We start from the raw sequence: 13,712 nt of genomic DNA on the forward strand, positions 1-13,712 counted from the left end.
TCTTTGCCTTCTGAGATCATTGACGCCATCATTTTACTGAGGCTGTGCGAGACGCTTGCGGACTTGTGCTCGGAAACCGTAGTCCCGACCCCGGATCTCAGAAACACATCTGGTAGATCGGTCGTGTTCAGACCAAACATGTCGAGCTGCTGGTCGCTGGCCAGGAAGCGGGACAGGTTGTCAAGTAACGGTTTGCCAAATGAGTTGCCCGCGGCTGAAATCCCTACACGCTGCTGCTCCCCACGCGATGAAAGCATCACGTCAGCCAGATGCGTCAAGGAGGACCGGTCTACGCTTGTGCTGGTATACATGTGTCTGCTGGAGGCCATTGTCAGCCCCTGTATGATCTTGTGAAAGAGAGTAGCCCAGCTCTTCACCGTTTGATGAGCGCTCTTGGCCAAAGAGGACAGATTGGAACCCCCTGACCAGCAACTATCCCACATTGAGATGTGTCTGTACAGGACCCCGTCCACCGTGGTCGTAACGAAGTCCGTCTCCGTGTCGTAGAAGGCCAGACAAGTCGAGGCCTTGCACTCGGGTATGACTGGGCACCGGCCGTGTTCGAAGGTCTTCATCACACCCCATAGGGCCACGGTTGCCATTTTTAGCTCTGTTTCCTTGATCGGATCTCGCTTGAGCGTGATGTCCCGTTTGACCCAATCTCTGATGATCTTACAAACCACGGAGACCTGTGTCTCAGGGACCGAATAGCTCATCAGCAGTTTCAGAGTGTCAGCAAGGTGGTCGAGCGGCACGTCCAACAACGAAGGCAAAGCCCTCTCGTGAGCCTCTCGTTCCTGTACGGCTTCGGCAGCGGCATCGGGGGGGCTGAGACCATCTTTTACAGTCCTGAAGCAAGGTGCTCTCTGCTTGCGTCTACCCTTGCCCATGTGCTCGCCTATGGCTACGCTACCAGGTCTACACTTGTTCTCGGTTCTCCTCGGTTTACTTCGAGTATAGGTATCATCATCATCATCATCATCATCATCATCATGCTTCCTGTACTTGTCCCTGTGGACTGCGGGGTGTGACGACACTAAGTTGGTTACGGTAGCTTTACCCGATAACCCCAGGCCAAGAGCTCTGAGTTTCTTCCAGGGCAAGAACATGCAGGGCACAAAGCCAGCCAATACAGTCCAGCGAATCATGTTCCTCAGGGTGGTCTTGATGTGTTCACACACGTGGTTGGAGGAGTAGTAGTTGATGAGGTATCGCACCAAGCAAGTAGAGCTCTCGTTGTTGCTGCCCAATACGTTGTAAAGCAGCAGCTCCACCGAGAGAGCCGGGCTGAACGTGTTGACAATCTCCTCTATTGCTATGGCCAGCTGTGGATCCTCACTTACGTAGGTCCATGAGTCCACGTCCCGATGGATAGGGATCAACCCGTAACGCTCGTAGTCTACGTTGTCAGACTGACCCCTTTCACGATGACTAAGCTCACGTGTTCTAAACACATCTAATCCGTAGGAGCTCCCTCTGTCTTTCAAAGCAGCTTCAGCAAGCTCCTTCTCGCAACGGAACATACGTTCCCTGGACACGCTCGCGGTGGCTCTCGTCATCTCCCTTCTCGGTCCTATCAAGCAGGGAGGGCATAGGTTCTGTACTGTCAAGCGTTTCATGTCTGGTTAACGATACCAACGTGCTTTCTCGTATACTTACAAAGTCCGTAGCTTATGAACCGAGCCTCCAGCATGTTCTGGATGCTGTTTAGAGCCTTATGTTGTCTGTGTAGCAACAGACAGAACCTGCTGGGTAACCTAAACCGAAGTGAGGGTTATTACCACTACTACCAGGACGATGACAGCGAAGACAGTGACGATGTCGACAGTGACGAGGACAGTGATACCAAGGTCCAGGCACGTGTGGTTAAGCTCTCCAATCTGAAACGCAAAGCCATCGACGTCACCACAGACGTGATTGTTGCTGAAAACCTTCTGAGACGACACGGTGACGATTCGAGTTTACTAATGTACCACGACAAGTGCACCGAAGAGATGTATAGAGCTCTCGGTAAGCTCCCAGGCACGTCACACGGAGCTCAGGTTAAGAGGCCTTATAAGTCGCAGCGCAAAGGTGTGCGTTACACTCGAGACATTGTCTAACCACAAAAACATCTTAACAATTGACTCTGTCTGTCTCTGAGGATGGTATTGAGATCAACTACAACTCTACTATAGCACAAACAAATTTACTGTCAGTCAATCGACTAGAACCCCAAGAGGTTGCCTGCATCATGAGTGTGGTAACCATGGACCCGAGCAGCTATACGCTGAAACCACTGGCGACCGTTGTGCGTTTGGTGAAAGCGCCAACCTTCCTGGTCTCGCCAAACAACACATTCGCTGAGTACATGACGGATAACATAGTCAGAGCCTCGGCCACCAACAGTTCCATCTCTGCTGATGCCACCGTTGTGATATCTCAGGCTCACATGGGAGTTACCCTGTTCAGACAACAGAGAGAAACGAGTCGCCTACTCGCTGGCTTTGTATACAAGATGCTGGTACCGGACGAAGTAGTTCCCACAGGTATGAGGTTCTGCAGGCGATACAGGATCACGGACCAACGCGAGGCTCAGCAGGGCACCTACGACACAATTAGCAACGGAGTGCAGACTAGAGAGTACAGCCAAGTGTTCCAACATCGGTCCAAGGTGGTCACGATGCAATTCGGAAGCCTCCTGAGCGTTACAGTGCCTTCGATGGCAATGGATCTGATCAGAAGAGAGTTAGACAGGGTCAGCACTTCCTGGGAGCTAACTAGAACCATTGAGGTGCTCAGATATTGCTCTGCTCAACCAACCTTGACAGACAGAATCGCGCAAAGGACAAAGACCTCCGGTCGTGCTGAGAAATTGGACTCTATCTTGGTGATGGCGGAGCTCATGTGCGGCATGATCAACATACAGCCCGACTCTTTCGTTTGCGCCCTGGAAAACGCTCGGAGGATACTGGGGAGCGATAAGGCCGAAGTCATGATCATGGGCGACACGCTGTTCCGCGTCATCTCCCAGAGAAGCTCCAATAGCATAATACAGTCTCAGATTGTCAGCGAGGACACCAAGATCACCCCCGAGTTCTCTGTGTACACCATGGCCAACGAGACCGGTAGAGCAGGGGTAGGCTACGAGTTCACCATGAAACAGGTCACCCAGCACGACATTGGTGACAAGGACCTACCCTTTACCAACGAATCGTGTTTCCAGGACAGCTCAATCGACATGAAGGTAAACTACATTCGAGTCGGAGGAGGCCCCACTGATAAGATACCCATCGTGCAGGTGGACGGAGTACAGATGGAACACGGTGCCAACAGAGACACGTCCACTGAACACAAGGCCTTCTGTAACTCAGAAGGTTTCAAATGGGAGTACTTCACGGTCGGCTGCATGGCGCCAGCTATGAATCAGATCAACCCATCACATGTGCTCTCTACCACAGAATCGGACGACATCAACTACAAGCAGCTTGCTCAGCGATCACCCTGCGCCTCATACCTCCACCAGTATGACGGAGCGGTGGCCTGTGTCACTCTTCGTAGCCTACACCCCGTGGGTAACCCGAAAGAGCTGTTCAGTGAAGCTCGTCGTATCAGACTGCAAACCGATGTCAACTCTTTGATGAGAGCCGATCCCAACTCCATTTCTGTAGAAAACCTGGCCAGCCTCGGGTACAGTAGAGACTGGTACAGTAAGATAGGAAACCCTGCGTCCATACTTGAGTTCGACACACGCAACATGGTGGTACCTCGCCCATCTGACAATTGTGACAGGAACAGACAAGTCGTGCCAGAGCGCTGGGTTGTTAGGCCTCGGGTGGCTCTGTTCAACTCTTCGCCGATGAACAGCATCGACGACGAAATTGCTCAGATCGGCAGCGAGTTACTCACTCACTTCGGAGATACAGAGCACGCCAAACATGTGCGAGATAACTTGTTATTCCTTGAACAGGCGCTCCATTACGGACAGGGTTTAGAGTCAACGATTACCTTGAGAAGGGCTATCCTGGCTGAAGAAGACGTTACCCATTTCCAAACTGCAGACTGGACCAAGGGAAGACTTTTCTGGTCTTGGTTAACCGACCCGATCTGCGCAGTTTACATACGGCAGGCCCTCGCTGGAAAGGAGACATTATTGACCATTACCCCTGAGGAACGTACCGTATTGTTACAAATTGAGGGATTGATGAACAGCCTAATCTCACTGTTTAAGGGCATAGTTGGGAGCAGGCGCAACTCTGTGATAGCCTCCATGCCTGTGTTCTTCACTGTAACTGGCAACAGGGATTATGGCTACCCAACTACCTTCACCTTGGATGATGTGGACTATTGTAATCTCATGTACTGGATCATCCTCCCAGTCCTAGGTGCTAGAGTGTACCGCCATGGGTCTAGTAGTGATACCGGTGTTGACACTGTCCTCACCGCTATCCTGTACAGAGAGCACGACCTCAATCTAACCAACGAGCTGAATCTGCCAAACGAGAGAGCTCTCACGGTGATGCGTTTGAATGGACACTGCGCTTTCTCCAAGGTAACACTACAGGAGGGCTGGTGTGATGTCAGTGAACAGTTTGAGCCTACCGCATTGACACACAAGCGGTGTACCGATGCCGGATTTAGCGATACGTCCCTGGTCACGTACATGTGGGCCATCAGACTGCAAAAGCTTGCGGGTATTAGCAACATCCTAGCCAAGGTGTTGATGGGGATGCATTACAGCACCTTGTTGACTCACAATGTCATAGTGGATCACTACGACACCAAGTACTACTCGGGCATGTCCTACCTACTGTTCAGGGGTGTTCGTTTCACGGGATGTGGTGTCTCCCTCATGCAACAGAAGTCCGCTCTATACACACTGGGCACGGAGATCGTCTGCAAACCCACGTCTCACAATACGCACCAGGTGCACACCGTCAACCAATACTGTGAGTCTGTCGTTATACCAGAGACCCTAGACTCTCCCGGGGTGTACATCCCCAACTTGTACATGAAGGACGTACGAGGAGGAGACGTGCACATAAACACGGGCGGTCCCTTCGACATGGTGGTCGCAGATGCATTCAACGGCTTTTGTCCAGAGTCAGACTGCTCGAGTGGTTACCGGAGACCTTACATTTTCACCACGGGCCGATCGGAAAGACTCAACGGCTCCGTTACTAGGGACACTATGATGCGAGCAGAAGCGTACACTTGTATGCCAACTCTACTCCAGCCTTTCAGTTCAGCTCTCAGGGTTAGAAAGAAGCACGCCAGCAGACACCGCAACCAAGAGGAGAGTAATCATAAGCTATTCTGCAACACACTTCACATGGTGGAGTTTGAGAAGGGTGTACTGGATCCCATTGGGGATCCCTTCAAGGATACCGTGGAGAGAGTGAACGGAGATAAGCGTACCACAGACATAATGCAGCCAATGCTCGGGGTGGCCTTCTGCGGTACTTACAGTATAGGGCTGACATCTGACAAGAAGCTCATGTGCTCCGGTGACGTGAACCGGGAAACACTGGTTGATAGGCTAGCTCCTAGAATTAGCGGAACGGGTATATTTGCCTGCAACCCCATCCCGACCACCTCCCTCTTAATCAACCCCATATTTAACAGGATATTCGAGAGCACCCGGTACTCTCGACGCCTCCAGTGTTGACCGGATCCTGGCAGTACCATGGAAAGCCACGGTCCATTGTGACAAGGATGCGCAGTAGTGGTCTTTCCCGCAACATAGCCCGGGGATTGTGCGCATTGGCCGATTTCGTACTGTCATGCGGAGTAAATTTCTTCACCTCTCTGTACATGGACCCCATGGAACAAGAGAATAAGCTAACCCTGATTAGGAAGAAAGAAGAGGCCGCTGTTGACAGATCAATAAACACTGTTTCGAGGTCCATAGCAAGCTTAGATGTCAACATAGCCCTGCTCAAAGAATCCATGACTTCAGCGATAGGGGAACAGAAGGAGTACAACAAGTTCAAGAAAGAACTGATTTCCACACAGATGGAGAGGGCAGACCTCCGTTATCTACTAGGAGCGCTCCGGGGAAGGCTGGATGTACGGAGGTTAATTGGTGCAGTAAAGACTCTCTCTGACAATGTGGGGCTGCAACTCAACGCCTCGGCCTACATCAACAGGCAGGTGTTAACCCTGGCTGTTCAAAGGGATCTGGACGATATGAGAGAACCAGTCACTAGAGTGAGCGTTCAGGATGCATACCGTGAATACAGTAGAACAAAAGCTATAACAGCAGGAGATGTAGTATAAGCACATGTTGTGACATTGTGACAGTTAAGAAAGACTTCCCTGTGCTGCCATGTTCAGTATACTTTGAATGTTTTGTACATAACCTGTTAGAAATATTAACCATTAAACGAACAAACATATCTGCCTATAGTACAATGTCTCTGTTCTACATGGATATGTCCAAGTGAGTCATCTTTCGTGTATACACAACCAACACATATGCATGTACAAACATATTTTATTTCAAGTGAATAGACATATTTTATTTCAAGTGAATAGACATATTTTATTTCAAGTGAATAGACATATTTTATTTCAAGTGAATAGACATATTTTATTTCAAGTGAATAGACATATTGTATTTCAAGTGAATAGACATATACAGGTCAGTGGTAAAAAGAATAGACAGAATAGGTTTAACATGGTATAGACATTAACCTATTGTAAAAAAAAATAGGTCCTCTATATATCACAAAATCTAGGAACCACATCAGATGTAATTTCATTAGTCAAGGGACCCTTGTCAACCAACACATAAAAGGTCATGTTTCACCACATGGCCACACATTTAGATTGCTTTAACAAAATGTAATATACCCACATATACAAAAAAAAGCATTGCTGTACATTAAAAGATATTGTTCCTCGGTGGTGGTACACACGTGAGTGAGATCAATGTCATTACAACCGCTGTTGTGGTAGGAGCTAAACTCCTCAACAATACCTATATAAGTATCTACGGAATTACCATCGGAGGGGCGTGTGATATGCAATATACCACATGTACAAACAGCATTGCTGTACTTTAAAGGAAACTATAAACCTCTGTGGTGGTAGACACGCGAGTGAGACCAATGTCATTACAACTGCTGTTGTGGTAGGAGCTAAACTCCTCAACAATATCTACATAATTACCTTCGGAAGTACCATCTGAGGGGCACGTGAACATGGTATTGGCATACCTGACATTGAAACTGTAATTTCGGTCATCTTTGGCCCTATGCTGGGAGAACTGAGGTGTTACCTTTTCCATCCCTAGGCGTGAAGCCAGGAAAGCTATGACATGGACCAAAGTAGGACCTTCACTAGGTTTACAATCTAACACCACGTTAAGCCGCCTGTTTGGTGGGGACCCGTACTGAGCTGTAAACCACCTACACAGATAGAATACCATTCGTCTAAACTCTATGCTTGAGGTATAGTTCTTCAGTGTGCTGTCAACCAGTGTGGATACCTTAGGCTGCCCTCTCCTGGGCATTGAAGTGTACCACATAGTTAAAATGATCTGTTTCTTCAGAACAAAACAGCACCAATGAAACTTGTAGGACCCTAGTGGCACATTGAACAATCTTGGCAAGGAGTCATCGGGCCCGATCATGTTCGCCGTTTTGGGAAGGGTCCGGGTTCCCACCACGACGTGATCCCAGAAACCAGGTATATGAGGGATGCAGACATATCTGCAGGCCACCTCTTCTGGCATTGCTTCGTTTACCCAGTACTTGAAGGACATGGTGTCCTTTACTGTGACAAGTTGGTTGAACACTGTGTGGAAAGACAACAGTGTCAGTTAAGCTACATTATAGGGCTAGTCATAGTAGTAGTATAAAAAGTTGACATAGAGAGATCTAGAAATAGTAATATACCTACCGGGTCTCAGGGTGTCCATGTCAGGTGATTGCTCCTTATTCATTAACAGCTGCACATGGACATTGACTTCATTGTCTGTTTTGAACACATCACCTTTGTTGAGTTCCAGATCCCAGGCTCCTAAATGCTCCAGAGCAGGGCAATTGGCAAGGGTGCTGGCTGTGGTGCTTACAGGGGCCCTTGTGGATGACATATTGTGTCGGCTACAACCACCATGTTCACTGTAACACAGTGTGCATAATACACAGCCACAAGCACATTGTATGGGCCTGTTCAGCTGAATCAAGTAGGTGTTACATATGACCGCTCGGTTGAAGGTCCTTGTACACGTGGAGCATATAATCAACTGTTTCATCAAAGGGGTTATCATCGCAATTGACAACACTTGATCTCCATCGCTGTCAAGGTTCTGTAGACTGGGATCAGGCACTAGTTCTTCATAGGTGACAGCTGCTTCAGATTGTGGTGGTGTGGGGAATAATGACCTTTGCGACTGTAAAGCTGTTACTGGCTTGAGCTTGTACACATCCAACCCATGTATATCAACAGTCGGCTGTGGAGTGTAAGGTACTTGAGATATTGGTTGTTCGGGATCTAGGACCACGGCATCCTCCTGCCGTGGTGTAGACACTTGGGGATCGTGGTCCTGATGTACCTCAACCAGATGGGGATCCAGCTGCAGTGCCGATTGTTGTTTAAATATATAATCACAACATGCCCTATCAAGAGCAAACATGGAGTTGCCTGGGTACCCTGGGTAGGGCATGTCACCAATACAGTCATCATTGACTGAGACATCTTTAGGTTGGGTTACCACATTACAAATGGAGCTTGATGAGTGTGGTATAATAGAGGAACTGGGGTCAGTTGTAGCAGAAACTATTACACCGGGACAAGGGTTAACGTTCCACTGTGGCCTACTGAAATGTGGCTCAGAATCATAGAAGTGAGACATGTCACACTCTGGAAAAGCGTTTACATATTCCACATCGCTCAGCATATCATCCAGAGCGCTCTCGTTCTCGGTAGCCCTGTAACAGAAGAAAGAAAGACATAAGACATAAGTCACATCTCTACCCAAAGCCAATAAATTCAATTTCCACAATAACACAACGTGTGTGATTCCAGGTAAACGTACGTACGTGACACATGTGATGATATCCAGGGCAGCATCAACCTCATCATCCGATCTATCACACCTGTATCCCTTTGCAATGCTATCCAGGGCAGATTCGGTCCCCTTTGAGTTAGCACACACGGACCTGGTTAGGTCCTCTGTGGCAGAGACTGCATCTTCAGCCCTATCTTGATACCCAGGCACAGCTAATAGAATTCCATTGTCAACTCTACATTCAGGCACATTGCAAGACATTTCACATGGTTCACCCAAACGTTGGGACCCTGGCTCAGCTGTAGACTGGGGGTTGGGTATAGTGTAGGCTGTCTCCGGTGTCTGAATCTCAGCAACAGTGTCTGTCTCCCGTGTCTGAATATCAGCAACAGACTCTGTCTCCGGTGTCTGAATTTCAGCAGCAGACCCTGTCTCCTGTGTCTGAATTTCATCAGCAGACCCTGTCTCCGGTGTCTGATTTTCAGCAACAGTGTCTGGCTCCGGTGTCTGAATTTCAGCAACAGTGTCTGTCTCCCGTGTCTGAATATCAGCAGAAGACTCTGTCTCCGGTGTCTGAATTTCAGCAGCAGACTCTGTCTCCAGTGTCTGAATGTCAGCAGCAGACTCTGTCTCCGGTGTCTGAATCTCAGCAACAGTGTCTAGCTCCGGGGTCTGAGTCTCACCAGTGTCTATCTCTGGTGTCTGAATCTCAGCAGCAGTGTCTGGTTGCTTGGGCTGGGTCTCAGCAGCAGTCTCTGGTTGCTCGGACTGGGTCTCAGCAGCAGAGTCTGGTTGCTTGGGCTGGGTCTCAGCAGCAGTCTCTGGTTGCTTGGACTGGGTCTCAGCAGCAGTCTCTGGTTGCTTGGACTGGGTCTCAGCAGAGGTAGCCTCGGATGGGGCCGACTCAGGCTCTGTGTCATCTGTTTTGGGGGGATTAGGTAGAGTGTATACAGCCCCAGAACACACATCATCCTCTGTATACTGATGCTCTGGGTCATTATATACAGATGGGTCTGAAACAGGGTCCTGTTTGAGTCCAGACACTTTGGTACTTTTTAGTTTGATAGGTACACTATGTTTAATTCGAGAGGATACCTTTTGTATGACATGTTTGGTTACAGAACTCTGACAGCCATCCTTGTCAGCATTGTGATTATGAATTGAGACACTGGAGGAACTTGAGCTGCTGGAGCTCCTGGAGCTACTTGAGCTGCTGCTGGAGCTCCTGGAGCTCCTGGAGCTGCTGCTGGAGCTGCTGCTGGAGCTCCTGGAGCTCCTGGAGCTTCTGGAGCTGTCATCGCCGCTATCTTCTGCAACTGTTTCTGTTGTTACTTTAGCCCTAGATCCACTGCTACAGTGGTCACTTTCAGCATCGCTGTCATCTGCAGTGGGTTCTATAGGTACGTTAGCCTCCTCATTGGTATCTGTGACATTGTTTAGAACCTCAGATGTGATATTGTCTACGGTGTCACTGTTGTGCTGTCTCCTGCTCAACATCCAGGTCCTCTTTCTGTAACTCCCCTTAAGGCTGGACTGAGAACCAGGTCGATTGTAGGACATGTCGAACGCTCTATTCTTAATATTGTCCAGATCCCCACGTTTCTGATATGGGCCAGTGGGCGATCTAGGCATGCTGTTGCGTTGTGAAGCACTCCCCTTGTCATATCTACCAATCCTTGCTCGTGTAACACTGTTACAGGAGACCTCGGGACACACCTTTTGAGCTTTAACGACTTTATTGGGTTCTTTGCTTTGCCTACTGTTGACAGAATTATCGTTCATGTCTCTGCCGTCCCTGGGAGGTTTGGGCCGACTGCCATCCCTGGGAGGTTTGGGCCGACTGCCGTCTCTGGTAGGGTTGGATCGGCTGCCGTCCCTGGGAGGATTGGGCCGGCTGCCGTCCCTGGGAGGTTTGGGCCGACCTCCGTCTCTGGTAGGGTTGGATCGGCTGCCGTCCCTGGGAGGATTGGACCGGCTGCCGTCCCTGGGAGGGTTGGACCGGCTGCCGTCCCTGGGAGGTTTGGACCGGCTGCCGTCCCTGGGAGGTTTGGACCGGCTGCGGTCCCTGAGAGGGTTGGACCGGCTGCCGTCCCTGGGAGGGTTGGACTGGCTGTTGTCATTGTCATGACGTCCGTGTATCTCACCAGTCTTGCGTTGTTTGTTGACAGGGTGACCGTTAAAAGGTTGCAGTATCCAGTCCGGAGGTATACGACGTTTCAGGGACCGACTGGCATCCCTGCGAGGGTTGGACCGGCTGCCGTAACTGGGAGGTTGGGCCCTGCTGCTGCCATTGTGATGACGTTCGTGCATCTCACCATTCTTGAGTTGTTTGTTGACAGAGAGTCCGTTACAGGGTTGCAGTATCCAGTCCGGAGGTATACGACGTTTCGCCTTTGCTGGAGTAGAAGCGTGACAACGGGATTGTGGCTGTCTGTTGTACTGTTTTGGAGGTCTATTGTAAACATTGGTCTTCCGTGACAGTCCTATGTCATGACTAACTTGTTGTAACCTCTGTTTGTCAGGCCTACATCTTACGTTAAAGGGTTGGGGGTGTCTAGGATAAACAGGTACATTGTGTGGAACCAAACGGTCTCTTTGGTATGTGTTGCGGTCCTCTGTATTACAAAGTCTGTCCTTAGCGGCTCTTTCATACCATCTTCTCTGTTGTATGTTGCGCAAGGGAGAGGGTGTTGATTCTCTTATTTCTGTATATTCTTCACCTCCTAGGCCCATATTGTGTTGCTGGTGATACCATTCACCTCTGTTATTGTATGTTGAATAAAGGTCATGTGACATTCAAATCAAATCAAATCAAATTTATTTATATAGCCCTTCGTACATCAGCTGATATCTCAAAGTGCTGTACAGAAACCCAGCCTAAAACCCCAAACAGCAAGCAATGCAGGTGGAGAAGCACAGTGGCTAGGAAAAACTCCCTAGAAAGGCCAATACCTAGGAAGAAACCTAGAGAGGAACCAGGCTATGTGGGGTGGCCAGTCCTCTTCTGGCTGTGCCGGGTGGAGATTATAACAGAACATGGTCAAGATGTTCAATGTTCATAAATGACCAGCATGGTCGAATAATAATAAGGCAGAACAGTTGAAACTAGAGCAGCAGCACAGTCAGGTGGAAGTTGAAACTGGAGCAGCAGCATGGCCAGGTAGACTGGGGACAGCAAGGAGTCATCATGTCAGGTAGTCCTGGGGCATGGTCCTAGGGCTCAGGTCAGTTGAAACTGGAACAACATTGTAACTTGTCTATTGTTTGTAATTGTTATTGTTTCCCAAAGTACTTGACACTAGCACTGAACCATCTTCTGGACCGTCTTCATGGTTCAGCTGCAAAAACAAACACTGGAGTTAGCACTGTCTGTGTAACTGATCTTTATATGTAGCTGAGGCTCCTCCTAGACCAGTCAAGGCTGTTTGAAGTAATCACCAAAATGTGTCATCAAATAAAACCAGATACTTTTCCTGTTTCACAACTGACTTAACGTTTTTGAGATGTCACACAGTGGGTTATGTATCCAACCGCTGCGGTTCTATGGGCTACCGATACCTCCAACCCCTGCTGAATCTTCCGTTCAAATGGTATCCAGATACCCTCAACTCTTCCAATAGCTGTTGGTATGCCCAACCACTGTTCACCTACAATACCAACCAGTGCTGGGTCTTCCAACCGCTGTTATCCTTAGGGTAGTTGAAATGTCACACTCTGGGTTATATATCCAACCACTGCTGTTCTATGGGCTACCGATACCTCCAACCCCTGCTGAATCTTCCATTCCCATGGTATCCAGACACCCTCAACTCTTCCAATAGCTGTTGGTATGCCCAACCACTGTTCACCTACAATACCAACCAGTGCTGGGTCTTCCAACCGCTGTTATCCTTAGGGTAGTTGAAATGTCACACTCTGGGTTATGTATCCAACCACTGCTGTTCTATGGGCTACCGATACCTCCAACCCCTGCTGAATCTTCCATTCCCATGGTATCCAGACACCCTCAACTCTTCCAATAGCTGTTGGTATGCCCAACCACTGTTCACCTACAATACCAACCCGTGCTGGGTCTTCCAACCGCTGTTATCCTTAGGGTAGTTGAAATGTCACACAGTGGGCTATGTATCCAACCACTGCTGAATCTTCCATTCCAATGGTATGCAGATAATCTCAAATCTTCCAATAGCTCTTGATATGTCCAACCACTGTTCCTAAAGAGTCTGATGGTGAATTCCAAACGGAGCTGACACCTCTGCTCACTGCTGAGCTGTCCAACTGCTCTTGTATGGATAAAGCTCAGACTGTCCAAGTGCAGATGACTCACCCATGTATTGTTTTCTCTACAGGGCTCAGGTGTCCACAAAACCTAGATAATTCAACCACTCTTATGTATAAGGGGCTCCAAAATATCCAAACTCGGCTGGATAGACCTATGAATGATATGTGTAGGGAGGGCTCAGACAACTGAACCAGTGTGGTATCCTCTAGTCATTGCAGAACCCTAGCACCACTGTTAGGGCTATGTGCCAAGATCTATGTGAGTGTGATGGAGAGATTAGCTATGTCAGTTACAGATTGTCTATTTGAGAGTCAAGGGTGGGAGGGTTGGTAACTGCTTGCAATTCCACCTATGGCTGTAGCCAACCTAGAGAAGGCAGAAACATAGTCACCTTATAAGGCATGTTGTTTAGCCAGCAGCCTTTCAGTCCGCATG

Source organism: Oncorhynchus kisutch, linkage group LG30 (assembly GCF_002021735.2).
Source record: "Oncorhynchus kisutch isolate 150728-3 linkage group LG30, Okis_V2, whole genome shotgun sequence".
Taxonomy (NCBI): Eukaryota; Metazoa; Chordata; class Actinopteri; order Salmoniformes; family Salmonidae; genus Oncorhynchus; species Oncorhynchus kisutch.